This window comes from Microcaecilia unicolor, chromosome 4 (assembly GCF_901765095.1).
Source record: "Microcaecilia unicolor chromosome 4, aMicUni1.1, whole genome shotgun sequence".
NCBI classification, from domain to species: Eukaryota; Metazoa; Chordata; class Amphibia; order Gymnophiona; family Siphonopidae; genus Microcaecilia; species Microcaecilia unicolor.
In genome coordinates this window covers 27,981,904-28,002,756 of record NC_044034.1, presented here as the reverse complement: position 1 = coordinate 28,002,756, position 20,853 = coordinate 27,981,904, and the positions used below count along the sequence as shown (strand labels likewise).

Sequence of the window (20,853 nt, the reverse complement as noted above, 5' to 3'; positions counted from 1 at the left end):
CGAGTTCGTAGCGTGGTGGGAGGAAGGAGTGGCGGTTGGTGGAGGAGGTGCCAGCGGCCCTAGGGGTGGGGCTGGGGCGGAAAGTGCCTGTGCCGGCTTCCTTCCATCCTGTGTGGGTGCTGGAGTGGAGTCGAGTTCTGCGTGCAGAAGGGCGCAGGAAAGCTAGCGAAGCTATCCAGCAAAGGTAAGAGAGCGGCTAGGGCACGGAAGTGGAACGATTACGGCCGCTGTGAGAAATTGGATCTCCTCTGCGGCCCCCACTAGCGAGGGGACATGTGAGTTTGTATATGTGCTCAGGGTGGGGACTGGCGCTCTCTTCCCTGGGGATGGGGAGAGTGTGCGCGCAGGGTGGGGGACCGAGAGAGTGTGTGGGCTGAAGCTGTGTTCTTTGGGGAAGTTGGTGTCGAGGTAGGCACTGGAGCTGTGTTCAATGCAGGAAGGGAGCGTGTATGGTTGCGTGCCGGGGGGGGGGGGTGGAACTGTGTTCCCTGAGGGAGTGGGCGCCACTGTTGGGAACTAAAATACTGGGCTGGATGGACCATTGGTCTGATCCAGTATGGCTTTTCTTATGTTCTTATAAGTGACAAAGATAGGGACTGGAATTGCGTCCCCAGGGGAAAGAGAGTGTGTGCCCAGGGTGGAGGCCGGAGCAGCAGAAACAAGTACGTTCCCTGGGTGGGTGTCCTGAGCTGTGTCTCGAACTAAGTTTGAGTCTGTGTACAGAATGTAAGGAGGAGATCGATTGTGGTAAAAAGCAGAATTTGAGAGTAAAAGTTGGTTTCTCAGGGTCTGGACGGGAGTTGTTTGCTCAGGGAAATCGATGTGTGTCTGGGGTTAGGAAGGAGCTGCTTAGTGGAAGTGGTAGGCAAAGATTTCAACTGGAAGAGGAAATACAGTTTGTTTTTTTTTAAATGTATGTTGAGGTCGCTGAACTGTAATGGTTCTCTGAGGGGGAATGATTTGTAAAGACTGTGCTGTTGGTGTGGATGGACTTGTATGGTCTTTCTCCCGTCATTTTATACTTTCTTTGTTTGCATGTATTGGAGAAAAGAGGGCCTGTGTCTACTCTGTGTCTTAGGGCGGAGAGAGCCATGGGCACTATATCACATGGGGAGCCATATAGAAGTGCTTGAGTTTTTGTGGAGTGTGTAGGTGAGTTATTTTTGTCAGCTTATACAAAAGTGGTGGTGGTGATTTTGGAGACATTCTGAGAACATAGATCTTGTATAAGCTGCAAGGTAGCAGGTTTTCTCACAATTCTTGTGCAGTTTATGTAATTGCTCCCTTTTTGTAGGTTAGTTGATTTTTAGATGGAAATACAATGTTTGGGGGTGGGGGTGGATATAGGCCAGAGTTTTGTGGTATAGCAAAAAAGAACAAAAACAAAAAGATGTGCAGTAGGGAACAACTTGAAGTATTTGTTTCTTTTTCATAACTGTATTTAAAGCAGGAAGCAACAAATAAGTGTTTATTATATTTTGAATTATTTCTGTTATTGTATTGCGCTAATCTGTTCAGCTGGCTCTCCAGGTCTTTTTTTTTTTCTGTAATGTTTAGTAGGAAATAAATGTAGCCGGAAAATACAAAACAGAAGTAATGGCTAATAACATTATTAGATTCACTCTTTAGAAATTTTTTGTTTTGTTTTGTTACATTTGTACCCTGCGCTTTCCCACTCATGGCAGACTCAATGCGGCTTACATGGGGCAATGGAGGGTTAAGTGACTTGCCCAGAGTCACAAGGAGCTGCCTGTGCCTGAAGTGGGAATTGAACTCAGTTCCCCAGGATCATCCTGTTACTTCTGATGGGTGTTGTCAGTTGGAATTGTTAAAGATCTTTTAAGATTTGCTGCTTGAGAGACCGTAGGAATTACTTTACATTCATAAGGTGAAACCTGTACTCTGTGCAGTGTTGTAAAGGTTTGTCTGCTATGTGGGTAGGAATAGGGCTGGGAAGCTGCAGTAATAAGGATAAAAGGTCTTTATGTTCTTACTAGTAAAAAAGAGCCCGTTTCAGTATGAAAGGAAACGGGCGCTAGCAAGGTTTTCCTCCCTCCCTCCCCCTGTCCCCCCCAAGTCCCACGGCCCCCTTTCATCTCCTCCGTTTTCCATGGCTTTCTCCCTCTGTCACTCTCCGTCACTCTGTTCTCCCTCCGAGTTGCAGGCCCTCCTCCCTCCCTCTGTCATTCTCCTTCTCTCTGTCCTCCCTCTGAGTGCCAGTCCCCCCCCCCTAAAATTGCCAACCCCCCCCCTCTCTTACTGGGGTCCCGTCAGCAGCATTGACGAGCGAACAGAGTCAGCGAGTGTACTGCCTTTCCTTCTGTTCGCTCTGAGCTCTGACTTTGGTCCCGCCCTCATTTCCTGTTTGCGCAAGGGTGGGACCAGAGTCAGAGCGAAGAGAAGGGAAAGCAGCATACTTGAAGGGATGTATGACGTCAGTGTTGTCTACCGCAGGTAGCAGACCACATCCAAGGGAGCCACAGTCCCAGGCAGCGTCAGAACGTTGGAGGTGAGAATTATTATCTAATATAATAATTCGTACCTCCAACGTTCTGAATTTGACTCCGTGTGGCAGTGAAGCCGTGTAGTGTTTGTAGGGTTCGTAATCGCACCCCCGATCACTGCCCCGCCCTCGAGGGAACTCTGTGGTTTCGCTTCTGTTTCTGCAGTTCCTATGGTCCCGCCATTCTGCAAACAGGAAATGAGGGCGGGACCAGAGGAACAGCCAAAACAAGCGGCGTCTGTACTTGCTGCACTTCAGTGTTGCTGGATGAGCAGGAGGTAAAACTTTTTAAACAGCAGCTGCCACGTAGGAAGGGCTGGGGCACCCGCACACATCCTCCTTGCTGTCGGAGGCCACAGAGACAGAGGGAGGGAGGCACTGGCTGGCGGAAATGGGAGGGGGAGGAGAGGGGGGTCCTGAGATGAGAGAGAGAGGGGGAAGGTGGGTCCTAAGACGAGGAGGGGGGAGAACATTAATGGCAGAAGGTCATTACCTTGCTAGCGCCCATTTCATTTCAATGAGAAATGGGCTTTTTTTTACTAGTATAGGATAAAAGGAAGCAGGAGCAAATGAGTGCATGTCATGGAGGAGCCAGACCGATACCAGAAACCTACTGAGCTGGTACTGATAAGTTGGTGGTGGCTTGTCCAGCAAGGCCAGTGGATGAGGGAAGGAAACAATTGAGAACCTGGCTTATTGTTTTAAAAAGGGCACTTTTCGGAAGACTTAAAACATAAAACAAACAAAACATCCAGAAAAAGGAGTGTAATTTTCATGAGTTACTGCTCATAGGAAGTGCATGCCTTAACTATTAGCAATCAACAACAACAAAAAAGGTTTGTCTTAAAATAAAAGCATTGTGACTTTTATGTGGTGTTTGTGAACTGTCATTTACTTTACTTCCCAAATGAGGGAGCTAAATATGTTGATTCCTGACTGAAAGAGGTAAAGTCCAAACCAAGAGGAAGACATTTAGGGAAAAAGACATATAAGATTACAATGTGATGATGAGTGGGTAGAAGACTGTTTACAAAGCCTCTGTGTCTGGCCGTGCTTTAGTTGGTGAATAGCTGAAATTTGGCTGCATGTAACATTTCTTCTGACTCATAATGTTTGGTACAAGAAATAGACTATCACTTGTTACCAGTGCAATTGCTAAAATGCAAACATTCCAGCTGTCCAAAACTACATTCAAATCAGGGGCAGACTGACCAGCCTATCAAGGCAGTGGCCAAGGGGCCACAGCAGTAGGGGGCTTATTCTCCCCTGACCAATAATATACATCAGATTGGGTGATTAGGAGCTCTGGGCAAAAACAGTCATGATCACTGTCAGTCCTCCCCTGATTTAAATGTTACGGAAATGTTATCCTTTATTTTCTTCCTTCCGTCACAGAATGTTGTCACACTGACCATAAAGTTAGAAGAGCCAAGAGTGGTATGCAGTTCTTCCAGTAATGGCATTCATTTTCATTTAAATTAAACGGTAATGAGTTGGTGACTTGTTTTCTCATGGACACCTGCCAAATCATAGTTTGAATCTTAATTAGGTGCTGCTGGATAGGAGCAGGTATAATTGTTCTCCTTTTAACAATATTATGAATTCTGCCCTGTAGCCTTGACTAGTAAAGAAAAGCAGGAGAAAACTATCACATGGTTGGTTCTGGAATACTTCTTGGCAGTGGTGCACTGTGCCAGCCACCTGAGCCAGAGCTGAGTTGATAGAGCTTGATATTTTTAGCCAAGACAAAAGTAAATAGTAGCTAAAGCAGCCAGGGGTATTAGTGTGTAGCCCAGTGACCAAGCATGATATATTTTTAGACTAATTTATTTTGTTTAATAAGCTTTTTAAGTTATAGCACTTTACTGTATTTCAGTTTTTTTTTCCAGAGGATGTTTTTGTAATGAAGTATATTTAAGTTGCACAGCTCTAATTAGAGTGTGCATTTTAATATGGCCAAAAGAACTGTCATCTGGCATGCCCAAAGAATAAAGATACTGTATTGGAAATGAACATGCAACAACACGGCTCTAAGTAATAAATAATGGCTATAGCTTTATTAACATGAATAAGAGACAGGAAGATGTTACTTAACCTATAACACGAGGCCAAAGAGACCTCATTACTGACACCCTATCACCTAATTGAGAAAAGATAGGAATGGAATTGCAAGACTGAAAGATAATGAGAATGGCTATGTGGAGAGTGATGAGGATAAAGCAAACGTGCTAAACAATTACTTCTCTTCGGTGTTCATGGAGGAAAATCCTGGAGAAGGACTGCGGTCAACTGCCGAGGGAACATCTAGGAATGGAGTGGATACTGCGCCTTTTATGGAAGAGAGAGTTTATATACAGCTTGCTTGAGAATGTTAGCTTCAGAACGTTTAGTACAAGAACAGTGCTGGGCAGACTTCTACGGTCTGTGCCCTGAGAATGGCAAGGACAAATCAAACTCGGGTATACATATAAAGTATCGCATATCATATAAAATGAGTTTATCTTGTTGGGCAGATTGGATGGACCATACCTGTTTTTATCTGCTGTCATTTACTATGTTACTAATCAAGTTAGGTGGCAATACGTTTTGGCAGTTAATAAGCCCTCTCTTATGATGTGCTGATCCTCAGCTAGGTACCACATTACCTCCGTATGAAACTTTGTTTTGGCTTGGGTTCTGTACCGCAGACCCAGGGTAGTGTAAGCTTGGCACTGGTCCCTCCTCTCGCCTCCTCTGCTTAGTTGGTTTATATATCAGACTTGATATTAATGTTTTAGAAGGAGCAGAGGGCATACAAGGAAATCTGCCTGTTGCCACAGACTACCATTCTGAGCCTGCTGCCGTGTTTGGCATGGTTCATTCATACTGTGGCTTATGCCCCTATTTCCGTTGTGTTTGAAAATGGAACAAATTTATCCTTATAAGGGCATAGAACTTTGGAGGAAGAAACATAGGGTATATTTAAGGCCAATTTAAATGCTAAATGCTTTAGCTAGATGTGGGCTATTAACTTCAACCAAATTTTGAGCAGGATTGATGGAGGCAAAAACAATAATAATCCTGGTTGAAAAAGGATATTGGATTTAGCTCATGCCTTTTTCAGTTATAGCTCAAGGTGAGTTGCATTCAAGTGCAGGGTAGGTAACGATTTGAGGGTAATCAGATATCACCTGGAGTTTTTAACAATGCATCTTGGGGGGGGTCACGTGATGCTTTAGGGCAAGGCAGACGTGGTGCCGAGTTCTCCCGGGCCCCGACTCGAATAAACCCGTAAAAACCCTGCAAATAGTAGAGAAAACTGCTTTCTGGTAAGAATAGTGACAGCGCATCGCATGGAAAAGTATCTGAGCGCTGCAACAGCAACAATGGCGCCGAAAAACACAAAAAAAGAAAAAGAGAAACCGAAGACGACTGGCGGAGTGGAGGACGGCCCGCCACAATCTGACGTCGCGGTATTCTCAGAAGAACAACTGCGCCAAATTGCAAGTACTGTGGGAACGGTGATCGAGCCGATCCAAAAAAAATTTGATAAGGTTTTTGCTCAGCTAACGACGCTGGAAGAGCTCTTAACGGATACAGTGAGGAGGACTGGAGAGACTGAGCAGCGGATGGTGGCAATGGAGGAGGCAATTCCCCCGGTTTTGCAGCAGGTGAAAACGCTCGAGACTAAAACCGGGTCACTGGCAGAGAAACTTGATGAACTTGAAAACAGATCCCGTCGGGCGAATTTAAGAATAATAGGCTTACCAGAATCTGTGGGAGCCTCAGTATTATCGTCAGTGCTGGAAAAATGGCTGTCGCAAGAGTTTGCACTATCTGACCACGCGGGGCCCTTATGTCTAGAAAGGGCCCACCGCATTGGCCGACAGCAAGATGGCCGACGCAACCCGCGAACTGTGATCCTGAAAGTACATAACTACATCCACAAAGAGGAGATTTTAAGAGGATACAGACAAAAAAGAAACGAGACTAAATTTGATGGACATCAAATTCTCATTTTCCAAGACTACTCAGCAGCCTTACAAGAAAAGAGGAAACTGTATTCCCCGCACTGCAGGCGCCTGCACGAGCTGAATATTCAGTTCATGTTGGCATATCCAGCGATTTTAAAAATCAAAGAGCAAGGACAATGGAAAGTCATGGGATCACCGGAGGAAGCAAAGAAATATGTGCAACAGCTGGAGCAGAGGGAAAGAGCACCTGTGGGTAATGAATGAATGCACTGATGTGTATAGGAGCATACGTGGACAAAGCTGTGTAACTCAAAATTTGTTAATGGTTAAACAGGGTTGTTAAGCTGGTTAAAATGAGGACATAAGAGTCGGGGGCCGGGAGACTAGGAAACCCCTAAGACCCACTGTAAATGGGTAGTTGTTATGAGGGTTGGAGGGGTGATGGTTTGGGGTATCAAGCGGGCGGGGGGAGGGGGAGGGAGGGGGAAGGAAGGGGGGTGGAGGAGGGGAGGGATAAGGAGAAAACACAAGATGACAATGAACCTAAACACAATTTTTATTGCTTGTCTAGCTGGTATCAACTAATGTCATTGCTACTACGGAGTGCGGTGGGGGACACACTCTCTCGGGGCAAGGCTGGGTGCCCCGGGAGACAAGACCATAGAGAGTATTTAAAGACTATACAATCGGGGAGCTGGCACGTCCCCTAGGAAAATACGAATAATTTCATGGAATGTTGGGGGCATCACTTCCCCCGTCAAGAGAACTAAAATACTGGCGGCATTAAAACGACACGATGTGGGGATAGCATGCCTACAGGAGACTAGGCTCTCCCGGGAAGAGCACGAGAAATTAAAAAGACACTGGGTGGGCGAGGTGTTCTACTCCCCAGCAACAGGGCGAAGAGGGGGGGTGGCCATACTAATTCATAAAGCCTTACAGTGTCAGGCACAAATGATGTTTAAAGATGGAGAAGGGCGAGTAGTAGGGATTAAATTGAACCTACAGGGAAAGGAACTGCACTTAGCCTCCATATATGGCCCGAATGTTTCCGCACATGCTTTCTACGCCCAACTGTTAGCGCGATTTCAAAATCAGGCCAATCTCCCCTTGATCTTGGCAGGTGATATGAACCAAGTGATGGATGAGGAGCTAGACAGATCAGGCACAGGCCAGAAGAGACGGGAGCCCGCCACCGCAAGGTTGGCGGCCTTCTGCCAGGAACTGGATCTAGTAGATACATGGAGATTATTGCATGGGGAGGAGAGGGATTATACGCACACCTCTAGGGCGCACCGCACGCAGTCTAGAATAGATTACATATTTACATCTCAAGACCTCTTCCCCAGAGTAATTAGCGCCCAAATTGGCCCAGAAGAAATATCAGATCATTCGCTCACTTGGGTGGATCTGGAGCCCATGCCACTCTTCCAACAGAGGCCGGGATGGCGATTCCCAGCTTACCTGTACAAGGTCAAAGACTTCGTGGGGTTCCTACAGAAGAAATGGGAAGAGTACACAACACACAACCAAGCCCATAGGGAAGATCCTATACTATTTTGGTCAGCTGCCAAGGCGGTATTAAGAGGCGAGATGATTGCCTATGTCAGTAAACGCAACCGACAGATAGCACAGGGCATAATAGGCCTAGAGAAGAAATTAAGAGAAGCAAAAAGGAACTACACTAGGAATCCCACACAGTCACAATATGAGTTGCTGGTGTCCACCAGAGCAGCATTGAATAGCTTCATACACAAAAGGACAATGAGATCCTTATTGTACAGGAAATATAAACTACACAAATTCGGAGACAGGGCGGGAGGAATGATGGCTAGGCTGGTGAAAGGGGCCCGCAAATCGTGCTTCATCCCAGCCATACAAAAGTCCACAGGTGGGGTAACTACCAGCCTAGAAGAGATTGCGCACATATTTAGGAAACATTTTGCCACGTTGTATGAAAAGGGCCCAGAGGAGGAAGGCCCTCGGGAAGAGATACAGAGATATTTGCAAACGCAGCGACTGGGAAAGATCCCTCTGGACCAGTTGGCCGCCCTTAATAGTCCAGTAGAGGCAAAAGAGCTGCAAAGGGCTATAGGTGCTCTAAAGTTACACTCGGCTCCAGGGCCTGATGGCCTGTCTGGAGAGTTTTATAAAATGTTGAGTCCACAGATCATAGGGCCACTAACTGAGCACCTTAATGCCATGGTAGAGGCAGGTCAATTCCCAAAGCATACCAACTCGGCGATAATTAGCTTGATCTTAAAAAAAGGCAAAGACCCTTTGCAGCCTAATTCATATAGGCCAATCTCTCTAATAAATGTAGAGGCCAAATTATTATCCCGGATTCTGGCTGACCGCCTGGCACCTTTGATGCCTCGGCTCATTGGGGAGGATCAAACGGGGTTTGTCCGGGGCCGGCATTCAGTTTTAAACGTAAGGAAACTCATTATGGCAATGCTATCCGGGGCAGAGCTCGAGGTACCCCGCATGATTGTGAGTCTAGATGCAGAGCGAGCATTTGATCAAGTAAATTGGTCTTTCATGTTCGGTCTTTTAAAGGACATAGGATTGGAGGGATGGGCGCTGCAAGCGATAACACTCCTGTATACGCAACCAAAAGCTGCAGTTAGAGTAAATGGGGTCCTAACACCAGAATTTGACATAGGCAGGGGCACACGACAGGGCTGCCCCCTCTCTCCACTACTCTTCTTACTGACACTAGAACCCCTATTGGTTGAGATTCGCACGCGGCGAGACATCAGAGGCATAAAGGTTTTTGGGAAAGAGCACAAGGTGCTGGCATACGATGACGATGTCCTGCTGCTACTAGGGGACCCTCAGGCCTCCTTGGAGAATCTTTTAGAAGTAATAAGGGCATATGGCAAGTTGTCTGGGTACACAATCAATAAAGCCAAATCACTGGCGATACCCTTAGATCCTATAATCAGAACCACTTGGAGGGGTCCCCTTACACTGCAATGGGAAGAGCACCAGTTTAACTATTTGGGAGTCACTATTCCAACTGACCTGGGGACCCTATATGATAGGAATATACAACCCCTCATAGACAACACGAGATGCTTACTGCAACTCTGGAGCTCATGCCCACTCTCACTTATGGGTCGGATAGGCCTTATAAATATGATAATAGTCCCGAAATGGCTTTACAAATTTCAGATGTTGCCGCTATATCTGAGGCGAAAGGAAGAGAAGATTCTAAACAGGCTAGTACAGAATTTCCTCTGGAATAACAAAAAGCCCAGACTCCCTTTACACGTGATTCAGAAGCCAAGACCACAGGGGGGGATGGGTCTGCTTAATATAAGACAGTTAACAATAGCCTGTGCCATGAGGCACATAAGAGACTGGCTAGTGGGGAGCCAAGATTTTTCAGCAACTCCAACAGAGTTAGACATGTCCCCCACTGCACACCTGGGCTGGGTGTTACATGCGCCTGGAGGAAGATTAGGTAGAGATTTGGTCAGGAACCCCCTGGTTGTCTCGGCAAGAGCAACGTGGCGATGGCTTTGTAGGTGGCACCATTTCGATTGGAGGGCGACACCTTTTTTGCCATTGTACCACAACCCTGATTTTCCAGAGGGCACATCGTCTGCGGCATTTAGCCGCTGGCGGACATTAGGTATAAAATATGTATATCATCTAGTGTCTGAAGAGGGCAAAACGCGTACGTTTGAAGAATTGTGTCAGGAATTTAAATTACGGGAGATAGACCGCTTTTCTTATTTACAGGTGCAACACTACATAGTGGCGCTGGGCTGGTCTAACTTAAGTGAAGACGTACAAGACATGTTGAGCACAGACATGACATTGGGGGCACAGGAGTCGGTGCCACTCAAATATCACCACAGAGCTCTGCAAGATTCCACAGAGGATATAGACTTTAGAAGTAGAGCTCAGCACTGGGCAGAAGAGTTATTGATTGAAGTTTCTGGAGAGGCATTGAGTAAATTTATAGCCTCCATGTGGAAAGCCTCCATCTTCACCAAATACATAGAGATGCAGTATAAGTTTGCACTACGATTATACATATCACCAACACGAGCTTACAAGGCTGGGTACAGTGACTCGGATGTGTGTCCTTGGTGTAAACAGACCCGGGCCACGCTTGGCCATATGTTTTGGTTTTGCCCACACACACTGCAACTGTGGACCCAAATTCTGGGTGAAATTAAGAGATACTGGGGGCGCACAATACAGAGACATCCAATGCTGTTGTTTGGTGAATATAACTATATCAAGCCAGCACTGCCTGGATTTTTGTCATTCCTGCAGAGAGCAATACTGATGGGAAAGAGAGTCATCCTACTACAGTGGCGAGACACTAGAGCCCCTGCTCTGGGAACCTGGAGAATACAAATGATAGAACTCCTAAAGCTGGAGAGATGTGGACAATTGGATTTGTCCTCCAGAGAAGGACTGAGATTTCAGAGGACATGGGCGAATTTCTGGGATACACTGCAACCGTTAGCGAGAAGTCGAATTTTAAACTGATTATTAGAGTTCATATCACAGCTGTAATTGTTAATAGGAACATGTGTGTTGTGGGAGGGGTGGGCAAGGGGAGGGATGGGAGGGGGGATTGGGGATAGGGAAGAGAGAGGGGGGGAAGATTAGAGAGAGGGGACAAATAAAAAGCAGAATATAATACGCTTTATGGAAATGCTGAAAGCACTGGGATTACAGATGGTTATACCGCAATGTTGTTAATATGCTATCTTTTCTGCTAATAAACAGAGTTAAATATAACAATGCATCTTGAACACTGAACAGATTGCATAAGTCTCAGGTTCTCTTCTGTTGTCATATTTTGTTTCAGTGCTTGAATTAGAGTTCTAAATAATGCAGTTCAAGTGACACTTTATAAAGGAAAGTAACTTTTTTTTATATACTTTTTTGAGGCCACTTGCTATATGAAGCTTCACTTCAGCTTTACCAATAAAGGTACTGACAGGTGCAGAGAAAGTAACCCCACCCCCACCCCTCATTCTCTTAGATTTATCACTTCTATTTGTAGACCTGAATCAATTTACGTGTACAACATGTATTGATCACCATAAATCTAATTCCACCTCACATCCCGTGTCCTTGTTTTTACTTCATGGTTGCCTCCATATTCCGGAAGTTCTTCCCTCTTTCCTTACTTGTCTACTTCACTTTTCCCATTCCAACCATTTATTTATTTAGGGCTTTGCTCACACCTTTTAAGTAGTAGCTCAAGGTGAGTTACATTCATATACACTGGGTATTTCCCTGTCCCTGGAGGGCTCACAATCTAAGTTTGTACTTGAGACAGTGGAGGGTTAAGTGACAAGATCACATGGAGCAGTGGTGGGATTTGAACCAGTCACCGCTGGATGTCAAGACTAGTGCTCTAAGCTGTGCAACATCCAGTATACTTCATTTTTCTGAAGTAGACTCTGGTCTTGGGACGCTTATGCTTTTAATAAATTGATTGATCAATACGGTTGCAGCTGCTTCTGTCAATTTTAGAAATCATACCCATATTTGTAGCTTCAACACCCTATCTTCCAGATTCCTTTAATCGGGATACTCTTATATGAGAATAACCAGGTATTCATTAACTTCCTGAATTGCATGTAATCTGTACAATTATGAATTTACTCTGGTAATTAGTTCTAGCATAGTGGTTTGCAATGTAAGGAGGTTTCATTCCTTTTCCAAAAGCATCTGATTTTACTTTTTCACTACTAGGAACTCTTTTCTACAGACATCAGTGCTCTCTCCTTGTAACTAGTGCCTTACCTTGAACTTGGTCTGTATTTCTTTAATCTATAGACATATTGTATATAAGAAACCTGCTAGCCTGGAGGCTATTGATGCAGATGTCTATACCCACTCGAATAGTGTAGGTATCTTTCTACTACTACTACTATTTAGCATTTCTATAGCGCTACAAGGCGTACGCAGCGCTGCACAAACATAGAAGAAAGACAGTCCCTGCTCAAAGAGCTTACAATCTAATAGAGTCCCTGGAGGGCTCACAATTAGAAAAATAAAATCAAACAGTTGAAGTGGAATTTGAACTGGGGAGGAACTGGTGCAGATGCTGCAGTTGCAGTGTGCTCAGGCATCGAGGGTGCTTCTGCCAACTGCGGATTAGCCCCAGATTCTTCCTGAGGCTTCATCCATGCCTGTGGAGAGATCCTTAGTGCCAGCACCTTGAAGGGTGTCAACACTGACTCATGCAGTGCTGCTCAACGACAGGGGGGTGGGAGATGTTATCTGTTCTGGACACAGTACCATTACACTCTATCCTTAAAGATGCACTGATGAAGCACTGGGAATCTACCCTCTCAGTGCAGATCGCACCTAAGAAGTTGGATACACAGTATTGTATCTAGAAGGCTTCTGGATTCGAGAGGGCACAACTACCTCACCAGTCTCTGGTTGTTGAATCCACCCTCAAATGAGCTAGGAGCTCCAGAACTCATACCTCTGCTCCCCCAGGTACAGAGGCCAGGACATTAGACTCATTTGGGAGGAAGATTTTTCAGGCTTCTATACTTATTGCCTGCATCTAGTTCTACCAGCTCTACATGAGCCATTACTTGCAATCTTTGCTACGCAGTACACTTACATGCTCATTTTCGAAAGAGGACACCCATCTTTCGACACAAATTGGAAGATGGATGTCCTCAAAGGGCTGCCCAAATTGGCATTATCGAAAGACGATTTTGGGCGTCCCCCAACTGCTTTCCATTGCGGGGACAACCAAAGTTCATAGGGGCGTGTTGGAGGCGTAGCAAAGGCAGGACTTGGGCATGCCTAACATGGGCATCCTCGACCCATAATGGAAAAAAAAAGGGTGTTCCTTATGAGCACTTGGACGACTTTACCTGGTCCAGTTTTTCTTACGACCAAGGCACAAAAAGGTGCCTGAACTGACCAGATGACCACTGGAGAGAATCAGGGATGACCCCAAGTGGTCACTAGCCCCCTCCCACCCTAAAACAAATCTTTAAAAATATTTTGTGCCAGCTTCAAATGTCATACTCAGGTCCATGACAGCAGTATGCAGGTCCCTGGAGCAGTTTGTGGGTGCAGTGCACTTCAGGTAGGCGGACCCAGGCCCGTCCCCCCCCCCCCCCACCTGTTATACTTGTGGTGGTAAATGTGAGCCCTCCAAAAACCACCAGAAACCCACTGCACCCACATCTAGGTGTCCTCCTTCACCCGTAAGGGCTATGGTAGTGGTGTACAGTTGTGGGTAGTGGGATATTGGGGGCTCAGTACACAAGATAAGGGAGCTGTGTACCTGGGAGCAATTTATGAAGTCCACTGCAGTGCCCCCTAGGGTGCCCGATTGGTGTCTTGGCATGTGAGGGGGACCAGTTGACTACGAATGCTGGCTCCTCTCACAACCAAGGGGCTTGCATTTGGTCGCTTCTGAGATGGGTGTCCTTGGTTTCCATTATCGCTGAAAATCAGAAACGACCAAGTCTAGGGACAACCATTTCAAGATTTTGGCATCCCCGACTGTATTATTGAAACGAAAGATGGATGTCCATCTTGTTTCGATAATACGGTTTTCCCTGCCTCTACGGTTTTGTGGGGACGTCCTCAGCAAAATTTGGGCGTCCCTTTCGATTATGCCCTCTTAGTCTTGCGGATTCTCTCTCACAGGAGCAGGCTGCAGATCTTTGCCAGTTGGCCAGTAAGCAGCTGGAGTGCAGAAATATCTGGCCAGGGGCTTAACAATTCTTTTGATATTGCATCCAGACCCCGCCATGGGTGTGAGGATGCGTAGACTCTCATAGCTGCATGTTTCTCACCTAGAACCAGCGGTTCAGGAGAAGTTGGTGGATGTTCCTTTCCTAGAAAACAGTCTTTTTGGGGACAAGGTGGAGGATGTTGCTGACCTCATTAAAAAAAAAATAAAAAAACATACTGATAACCATCCAGACTGTGTCTTGGCAACCTCCAGCTGTAACCTCTTCGCCTAGGAGGTTTTTGAGTGGGCCTAGGCAGTTACTCTACTACCTTCAAAGGCATAGGTTTCTGCCGCTTTTCACTCTGCCCAGAACCCCCAGGCCCAGCGTTCTCGGCCTCTCCAGACCTGATCTCGGAAGTCCCAGCCAGTGCCCCAGTCAAAGCAAAGGGCGAGCCTTTGATTGGCTCCAGGAGAGTGTAGCTGCAGTCAAGTAACTGTCCCAGATGGCCTACCTATTTGTGGGGGGGGGGGGGGGGGGAAGCTGAAATGTTTTTTCCCCCCAACACGGGTGGCCCCTTGTTACCTCTGACTAGTAGGTTCTTCAAACAGTAGTCTCAGTTACGCCCTACATTGGTGTCAAAGACCACCAAATTGCCCACTGAGAGTGTCGTTCAACAGCTCTCGGCACAAGTAGGTACCTGCAAAGGAAATCTCTGCCTTTCTACAGCGCAATGCGGTCAAACCCATACCACCAGGGGAAGAAGGGAAGGGATTTTGTTCTAGGTACTTCTGTGTGCTCATGAAAATGGGAGGATTTCATCCCATTGTAGACCTAAGGGCCCTGAAGAAATTCCTGGTGAAAGAAAAGTTCAGGATGATTTCCCTGGGTGCCCTTCTCCCAGTGATTCAGGAAAAAGATTGGCTATGCTATATGGACATAACGGATGTCTATACCCATATTTCAACAACTACAAGTATAGTGTTCTGCCATTTGGCCTCGCGAGAGATCTCCATGTATTCACCAAGTGTCTAGTGGTAGTTGAGCATATTTGTTCAGACAGTATGTGTTTCTAGCTGGATGATTGACTGGTCAAGAGCACATAGCAGGAGGAAGCTATAGAGTTAATGCGCCTAACTATTAGGGTGTTGGAGTTACTAGGGTTCATCATAAACTATCCGAAGTTCTACCTTCTCTTGGTTCAGTGATAGGACTACATTCGATACATTGCAGACTTGAGCTTTTCTTCCACAAGCGAGAGCAGAGACCTTGACAACACTCGCAGGTCCAAAGCAGCAAGCAGGTCACAGCTCAGCAAATGTTAAAATCGATGGGTCACATGGCCTCAACAGAGCATATTGCTCCCTTGAGAGAGGTCCAGTGGACCATAGCTTCCCAGTGGTCTCGGGCGGCTGGGAATTTAGTGGATGTAATCCAGATTTCTCCAGAGTTGACTCATGCCCATCTCTGGTGGACAATTTGGACAAATTTGACTGCGATACTACCATTCCAAATTCCACCTCAGAAGTTCTGCCAGTTCTGCTGTTTTCTCGTGGAATTGGGTGGATTTTTTAAGCAGCCCATGGGAAATTTTGTAACTGTTGCGGGTTGCAACTTTTCGGGCTTGTTTCTTGGCTGTGTGCATGTTATGGGCAGTGTTGCTGGTTGGTTCTGGCTCTCTGCTCACCCTCCTGTTGGTCTAATTTGGAGCCGGAATGAGGCTTGGTGCTAAGGGGGTTAAGATTTATTATTTATTTTTATTTAATACATTTATACCCCACATTTTCCCACTAGTTGTAGGCTCAATGTGGCTTACACAAAACCGATCAACTTGCTGCAGAGAACACCCATGACTTTCCTATGTAAAGGACTAAGGCTAACAGTCTTGGGTAAATCTCTCTTATCTGCCCCCTTCTCCTCCACTGCTAACTCCAGACTCCGTTCCTTTTATCTTGTTGCACCATATGCCTGGAATAGACTTCCTGAGCTGGTACGTCAAGCTCCATCTCTGGCCGTCTTCAAATCTAAGCTAAAAGCCCACCTTTTTGATGCTGCTTTTAACTCCTAACACTTATTCACTTGTTGAGAACCCTTATTTTATCATCCTCACTTTAATATTCCCTTATCTGTTGTTTGTCCTGTTTGTCCTAATTAGATTGTAAGCTCTGTCGAGCAGGGACTGTCTCTTCATGTTCAAGTGTTCAGCGTTGCGTATGTCTAGTAGTGCTTTAGAAATGACAAGTAGTAGCAGTAGTTGAAAATAACTAGAGATGACCGTGAATCTCCCCTGGCAAGACAAAATCTTTGTAATCTTTCCAAATCTACCATTCTGAACTCTGCAGTCAATTTTAGAGGTGTTCTTCATCCCCTCCTAATTGTGTAAGCTGAATTGTTCAATCCTCAAACATTTTTGCATTGTTTCTGGTCATATTATGTATTCAGCACTCTATTAAAGCCTGGCTGTCCTAACTGACTTCTGCGATCAGTTCTTAAATTCAGTTATTCTAGCTCAAAAGCAGTACAGAGGAAGGCAACAAGAATGATATGGGGATAAAGATGTATGAGAAGAAACTACCTCCTCAGCTAGGAGGACTTTTGGCAAACCAAGGAGGAGTACCTGTTACTATCTATGGCGTAGGTACAAGCCTTTGTCTTGCCAACCTGCTCAGGCTCAACCCCAGCATTCTTGTTCATGTCAACAGCGTTCGTCAAAGGGCCCTGCTGCTCCCCAAGCAAAGCAAGGGATGGGCTTTTGACTGGCTCCAGCAGAGCACAGCCACAGTAAAAGTGTCAGTCCTGGATGACTTGCTGGTTGGGGGGGTGGCTGAAGTTTTTTCACGAAAGGTGGCCCCTTATAACCTCCGACCAATGGGTTCTCCAAATAGTCCGTCTCGGATATGCACTCAATTGGTATCTAAACCCTCCAAATTGCCCACTGAGAGCTCTCCAAATAGTCCTCCTTGGATATGCACTCAGTTGGTATCTAAAACCGCCAAATTGCCCACCAAGAGCCATTCAGCTGTCAGCACAGACAGGTACTTGCAGAGAAACTCCACCCTTCTGAAGGCCCATGCAGTCGAGCCCATTCCACCAGGGGAGGAAGGACGGCAATTCTATTCCAGGTATTTCCTTGTACACAGGAAGACTGGGGAGGGGGGAGGTGTCCCATCCTAGACCTAAGGGCCTTGAGTAAATTCCTAGTCCAAGAAAAGTTCAGGATGGTTTCTGTGGGCACCCTTCTCCCAGTGATTTAGAAAAAGGACTGGCTATGCTCTCTTGACTTAAAGGATGCATATATTCGCATCCCAATACTTCCGTATCTTTGAATTCGGCTGGGAACCCATCACTTTCAGTACCGTGTGTTGCCTTTTGGCATCGCGTCAGCTCCCAGGGTCTTCACTAAATGTCTAGTGGTAGTTGCAGCATCACTACGCAGACTGGGAGTCTGTTCCCATATCTCGACGATTGGCTGGTGAAGAGTATCTCTTCGAATGGTGCTCAGGAGTCCATGCAGATGACTATTTGGGTGCTCAAGTCTTCGCCTTGTCCAGCGATTGGAGCTCATAGGTGCCCTTCTCGATGTACGGAAGGATTGAGCTTACCTTCTAGAGACGAGAGCGGATGCTCGCCCTCGCTTCCAAAGTTTGAGCCTCTCAGCAGGTCGCAGCTCGGCAGATGTTGAGATTGCTGGGCCCCATGGCTTCCACAGTGTTTGTTAACCCATGACACATCTTCACATTAGATCAGCTCAATGGACCCTAGCTTCTCAGTGGTATCAAGCCATGGGGAGTCTAGAAGATGTCCTCCAAGTTTCCCCAGTGCTTATATGCTTCTTTCAGTGGTGGACCATTTGATCCAATTTGACTCTGGGATTTCAATTCCAAATTCCTTAGTCACAAAAGGTGCAGATGAAGGATGCATCTCTCCTGGGATGGGGGGCTCATGTAGATGAGCTTCACATCCAAGGTGTTTGGTCCAGCTAGAAACAAATCTTCAGATCAATCTCCTGCAGCTCCAGGCGATCTGGAACGCTTTAAAGGCTGTCAGAGATTGTACTCATCCAAACAGACAACCATGTTTCAATGTATTACATCAACAAGTAGGAGGGTACTGTATCACGCAGTCTAGATGTGGCATTGCGCTTCCCAGCATGGCAAGTTCCTTCAAACCACTTATCTGGTGGGCAAAAACAATACTCTGGCTGACAGACTGAGCAAGATAATGCAACCACACGAGTGGTCTCTCAATATAGGCATAGCCTGCAAGATCTTCTGAGTGTGGGGCAACCACTTGGTGGATCACTCCCTTGGTGGATCTTTTTGCCACTTAGATCAACCACAAGGTTCCTTAGTTCTGTTCCAGGCTTCAGGCCCATGATAGACTAGTGTCAGATGCCTTCCTCCTCAATTGGAGGACAGGTCTTCTATATGCGTATCCTCCCATACCTCTAGAAGGGAAGGCTTTGTTGAAACTGAAGCAAGACCGCAAAAAATGATTCTGATCGTGCCGTACTGGCCATGGCAGATCGGGTTCCCTCTTCTTCTGGAGTTATCCTCCAAAGAACCGTGGAGATCGGAGTGTTTTCTGACCGTCATCACACAGAACGAGGGGTCTCTTCTACATCCCAACCTCCAGTCTATGGCTCTCACAGCTTGGATGTTGAGAGCCTAGAATTTGCTTCCTTGAGTCTTTCGGAGGGTGTCTTCTGGGTCTTGTTGGCTTCCAGGAAAGACTCCACTAAGAGGTGCTATTCTTTCAAATGGAGCAGGTTTGCTGTCTGGTGTGAGAGCAATGCCCTAGATCCCCTTGCTTTTGCCCTTCACGGACGCTGCTTGAATATCTTCTACACCTATCGGAGTCTGGTCTCAAGACCAACTCTGTAAGGGTTCACCTTAGTGCAATTAGTGCTTATCATCAATGTAGAAGGTAAGCCCATCTCTGGACAGCCTCTAGTTGTTCGATTCATGAGCGGTTTGCTTTTGTCAAAGCCCTCTGTCAAACCTCCACCAGTGTCATGGGTTCTCAACGTTGTTCTCACCCAGCTGATGAAAGCTCCTTTTTGAGCCACTGAATTCCTGCCATCTAAAGTAGTTGACCTGGAACGTTGTTTTCTTGGTGGCTGTTATTTCAGTGGAGTAGAGGAGTAGCCTAGTAGTGGTTAGTGCAGCAGACTTTGATCCTGGGGAACTGGGTTTGATTCCCATTGCAGCTCCTTGTGACTCTGGACAAGTCACTTAACCTTCCATTGCCACAGGTACAAATAAGTACCTGTATATACTAGTAAACTGCTTTGAATGTAGTTGCAAAAACCACAGCTCGTAGAGTTGGTGAGCTTTAGGTCTTAGTAGTGGTAACTGTGTTGGATCCGCTGGGGAACGGTAATCGTAACATGATCAAATTTGAGCTGATATCTGGAGTGAATTCACTAAAGAAATCTACTGTAACAACATATTTTTGAAATGTGACTATGACAAATTGAGGAAAATGGTTAAAAAGAAGCTGAAAGGGTCGGCTGCGGAGATTAGGAATTTAAAATCAAGGGTGGATGTTGTTTAAAAATACCATCGTGGAAGTCAGACCAGATGTATTCCATGTATTAACACAAGTGGAAAGAAGAGCAAATGACAGCCAGTGTGGTTAAAAGAATGGAAAAAGGATCCGAATGAAGAAAATAAGAAGCAACATAAGCACTGTCAAGCTGTGTTCCAACTGTTGGTGCCGTAGAACTGAGAAACTGAAGGAAATCCCAAGCTCTTGGCACTTGTTCTGCATAAAAGGCTTTTTTATCTAGAATCTTGTGCATTCTCTTGAGTGCTACTTAAGTGTTGAAGCGGACCATAAAATACTTGAGTACTTGAGAGGGAATTGGATGATTCTTGGTGAAGTTTACAATCCAATCAAAAAGTGTTGCAAGGAGGAGACTACTCAGGGTGTGGCATCCTGAGAATCCTGTTCAGATAAGATAGTTGTCTAAGGGTAAATTTAAATCATTTTCTTGCACATGAGTGCTGTGGCCACTGCCATCACCTTGGAAAATGTCCTGGGATCCATTACCAAACCAAAAGCAGAGCTTTGAACTGATGATGCTCTCCTAGCACACACATTCTCAGGTATCTCAGGTATAAGCTTCTGAGACTGTGAAAATCACTTTGACTAAGTTAAATTAAGTCTGGAATTCCTTCAGTTTGAGCAAAGATATTACTGAAGGCAAGGTTTCCATCCAAAAATGGGGAGGCTGAAGAGCAGCATTGACTCCTTTCAAATACAGAATAGTTTTGGGTCTACAAAATAGGAGTACTGGCATTGACCCTGCTCTTGAAGGGGAACAGACTTGATGGCACCCAAATTGAGTTGACAGAAGGGAGCCCTTCACTACCCTGTGCTTGAGTCAACCTGCAGAATGCACCATATAGGCATATGAAGTGGGACAAACAAATTTGAGAAAGCCCTCTGTGGGGCTAAAACAATTACCTTGCCTCAGGAAAAGGGGAGGCAATGAAGGAACATATACACAGATAACAAAATATGAAAGCAGCACTCTAGAATGTAGACTAGGTGTAACTAAATGTCCCTCCAACAACAAAACCCAAGTTCATACACCCCAAATATATACTGAAAAAAAACAAGAGACAAGACTCAGGTGTTATAAGAACACTGCACCAGTAATTTCACAGTAAGAATCCTGAAAGGTAACTTTAAAACAATA

General features: G+C 45.8%; 1 protein-coding gene across 5 annotated transcripts in view; it reads left to right on the top strand.

Moving 5' to 3' along the window:
• Positions 1-77: 77 nt before the first annotated feature.
• PAK1 (p21 (RAC1) activated kinase 1) overlaps positions 78-20,853 on the top strand; it is a 184,353-nt gene continuing 163,577 nt past the window's right edge. For 2 of the 5 annotated variants that reach the window (XM_030200071.1, XM_030200072.1), the window contains exon 1: positions 78-184. The gene's annotated coding sequence lies outside the window, so the exon portion shown is untranslated. The other 3 variants (XM_030200073.1, XM_030200074.1, XM_030200075.1) reach the window with 3 other exon arrangements.